We start from the raw sequence: 4000 nt of genomic DNA, 5'->3' as shown, positions 1-4000 counted from the left end.
CATGCATGTATATGTGTATGTATATATGTATGTTTGTGTATTTACACATATACATGTGCACACACACACACCTATATATATCCCTTCTTGTTCAAACAGAACAAGGGGATAATCATGGTTTAAAATCAGGAGAGAAGTGTATCAGTGTTGTATCCTTTCACCATACTTATTCAATCTGTACACTAAGCAAATAACCTGAGAAGCTGGAATATATGAAGAATGCAGCATCAAGATTGGAGGAAGACTCATTAATACTTGCATTATGGAGATGACACAACCTTGCTTGCTGAAAGCGAAGATGACTTGAAGCACTTACTGATGAAGATTAAAGACTATAGTCTGCAGTGTGGATTACACCTCAACAGATAGAAAACAAAAATCCTCACAACTGGACAGATAAGCAGCATCACAATAAATGGAGAGAAGATTGAAGTTGTTAAAGATTTCATATTACTTGATTCCTCGATCCACACCCATGGAAGCAGCAGTCAAGAAACCAGACTACGTATGTTGTTGTTGTTGTTATTTGCCATCGAGGAGGACCCAACTCATAGAGAACCCTCTTTGGGTTTCTGAGGCAGTATCACTATGGAAGTAGATTACCCAACCTTCCTTTTGAGGAGTGGCTAGTGGGTTTGAACTGCCAGCCTTCTGGTTAGCAGTCAAGTGCCTTAAGCACTATGCTACCACTGGGCAAATCTGCTGCAAAAGATCTCTTTAAAGTGCTGATGAGGCAAGATGTCTCTTTGAAGACTAAGGTGTGCCTAACTCAGGCCTTGGTGTTTTCAATCACCTCATATGCATGTGAAAGCTGGACGATGAATAAGAAAGACCAAAGAAGAATCAATGCTTTTGAGTTGTGGTATTGGTGAAGAATACTGAAAGTACCATGGACTGCCAGAAGAATTAATAAATCTGTCTTGGAAGAAGTGCAGCCAAGATGCTCCTTGGAAGTGAGAATGGCCAGACTTCGTCTTACCTACTTTGGTCATGTTATCAGAAGGGACTATTCCCTAGAGAAGGATATCATGCTTGGCAAGGTGGAGGGTCAGTGAAAGAGGGGAAGCCTCTCAATAAGATGGAATGACACAGTGGCTGCAACAATGGGCTCAGGTATAGCAAAGATTGTGAGATTGGTGCAGGACTGGGTAGAGTTTTGTTCTACTGTACATTGGATAGCTATGAGTTGGAGCTGACTTGATGGCACCTAACAACAACAACTATAACTTCTGTTTTTCTCAGTAACTCTAGTTCAATCAGTTCTTCTATTGTATAATTTAAGTAAATAAATCTATTGAATGATCAACACTTGTACAGGTATTCCTGTCAGATGTTCCCTTTCTAGTCCTCCATAGATTTGGGGAGCACAATAAATAGAAAACAAAGTATGGATATGAGAAAGTAAACTGCAAATGAAGTTCTAAGTCACCTGGACTTAAGGAGTAAAGCAGTAGTTTATTAACATGTTTTCTATGGTGTCCTTCCAGAAAATAATTTATAGGGGTATGTACTCCCCACATTTTCTCTTTGGGAGGAAAGAAGGAACATGCAACAAAGACTGAGATGGATCCACTCTCAGATTTGTATTAGGTCTAATTCATGAGAATGGCTGTTTTGTATGGAAACAACGACAGCTTGGTCTGCTGTTTTCCCTCAACACCTGCTACCCCTTCCTCCCTGTCTAGCAGAAAATAGAAGCAGTGATATTGGGAACTGCATGTGTCTAACCTACTATCTTGAGAGCAGCTGTGGCCACCTCTGAAGTACCCACCATGATGACTATATACACCTTGCAGGTCTTCCAGAACTACCACCAAGACTTGGAGGCCACCATCAACCACAGATCAACCTGGAGCTGTATGTCTCCTACCTCAACCTGTCCATGTCTTACAACCTTGTCCAAGCTGATGTGGCTTAGAAAATTTTTGCAATTTTCTTCATGAATTTCATAAAGAGAATGAACATAATGAGAAACTGAAGAAGTTGCAAAATCAATAAGGTGACCAAATATTTCTTCAGAATATCAGGAAAACAGACTGTGGTGACTGGGAGAAAGGACTCAATGCAGTTGAGTGTGTGCTACACTTGGGGAGAAGCATGAATCAGTAACTACTGGAACTGCACAAGCTGGCCACTGAAAATAACGACCCTCATTTGTGTGACCTCATTGACACTCATTAGTTAAATTAGCAGGTGCAATCCATCAAAGAATTAGGTGACTATATAACCAACTTGCACAAGATGGGGTTCCTGGAATCTGTTGTAGCAGAGCATGTCTTTGCCAAGCACATCCTGAGAGACAGTGATGGAGAAAGATAAGCTTTAGTGTGGTTTCTCCATAGCATAGGAGGACTTTCATGGTCATCAAAACAGTGTATGCATAGTGGGTTTACCTTTATCTTTTTTTATAAGTTGTACCAAAATCTCCACTTAAGTTCTTTTATCTGTACCATTCCTTCAAATAAAGTGATTTGGTACCACAAAACTCCTAACTTGAATGGCAGGGCTCCTGCTTCCTTAGACCCTAGCCCAAACTTCTTGCTGTCTTCTGCTCCTGGTCGTGTACTAAGAAAGGCAAATGCTTCTGAGTCCTCAGCAAGAAGTAGGCCCATCATCCACCTAAAAGAAGAAAGGTGCACATACAAAGGAAATGTGGGAAGAATAAAAGAAAATAGCTAAAAACAGTAAGTTCTCACTTCCTTTAGAAAAGAAGAAGAAATTAATGCTAGATCTGGTAGGGTATAGAGCTGAAGACAAGAAGATTATCCCTTAATACCCTTTCAACACATACTCCATGACATAGCCTAGGTAGCCCAAGTGATTGGCAAACATCTTTGGAGAAAGTTTGAAATTTTCTAAATGGCTCACTCCTCTTAAAGGCTAAAAAATGTTACCTCGTTTGAAGTCCAGACAAATACAACGGATCCTCCACCAACCAAATAACACTTAGTGATCATAGTCATCTTCTCATGAGGCAGAATAATCACACAGCTGAGCCCTGCCTGAATTCATGACTCACCTCACAAAATTGAGAGATACAATTAAATTTTTGCTTTATTAAAAAATTAACCTTGGATGTAGTTTGTTGTGTGTCAATGGATAATCAAAAACTGAGCCTCAGTGTCATCTGTAAAATGAAAGGACTGGACTTCATGACCTCCAAGACTGTTAACAGGAATTCTAGTGGCATAGTGCCTAAGGCATTTGACTGCTATCCAGAAGGTTGGCAGTTCAAACCCACCAGCCACTCCTCAGAAGGAAGACTGGGCAATCTATTTCCTTGGAGGTACAGCCTTGGAAACCCAAGAAGGTCACTATGAGTCAAACTGACTCGGTGGCTGTGAATGAGTGAGTGAGTGAGTGAGTGAGTGAGAGAGAGTTAAGACTGTTAACAATCCTAAAATCATCCCTAGACATATGCTTTTTGTTCTGAGTGATAAATAAATATGTGCCAATGTAGTATTATGTTATTTCTTGTAGGGTTCAGATTGCAGAAAGAAGTACATTTTTTAGGTACTGTTTTAGCTCAGAGGGATAGCTATAGAATTGACTGTTCCACCAGAAGGCAGCCCCAGAGCTTACCATGTAAGCATGGGGGTCCAGACAAAATTCCATGAATAGGATAGGCATATATATCTCCTACATACCGATTCCCCTTAATAACATTTCTGCAGTATATCATTTACAAATTTATCTCAATCACCTTTGAACCTATTTTCATTTTCAACATCTTGGGATAACAAGCTCCATATGTTTGCCATCTTTGTATTTATTTGTTCTAAATTTACCTCCTATAAACTGGTTTCAGTAATATACTACCTCCTTTTCTGTGTGACTCATTTAGCAAGTCCAAAACTCTAAGTTTTGCAACAAAATATGCTGACAATAAGCAATCCTTTGAAGAATAAGCCTGGATAAAAAGATTGAAATCCATAAAAATGGAATACATAGAATTTTCTCATCAAAGAGATTCCCATGGAAATCTGACAGGGGAAAAACA

At 39.6% G+C, this 4000-nt stretch overlaps 1 pseudogene; it reads left to right on the top strand.

Moving 5' to 3' along the window:
* The first annotated feature begins 1772 nt into the window (after window positions 1-1772).
* On the top strand, window positions 1773-2319 carry LOC122152189 (annotated as a pseudogene).
* Window positions 2320-4000: the final 1681 nt, after the last annotated feature.

This window comes from Orycteropus afer, unplaced genomic scaffold, assembly GCF_000298275.1.
Source record: "Orycteropus afer afer isolate SDZICR_OR568_19922 unplaced genomic scaffold, OryAfe1.0 scaffold00019, whole genome shotgun sequence".
NCBI lineage: Eukaryota > Metazoa > Chordata > Mammalia > Tubulidentata > Orycteropodidae > Orycteropus > Orycteropus afer.
Note: the sequence above shows the minus strand (reverse complement) of the source record. Positions and strands in the feature narration are given on the sequence as shown.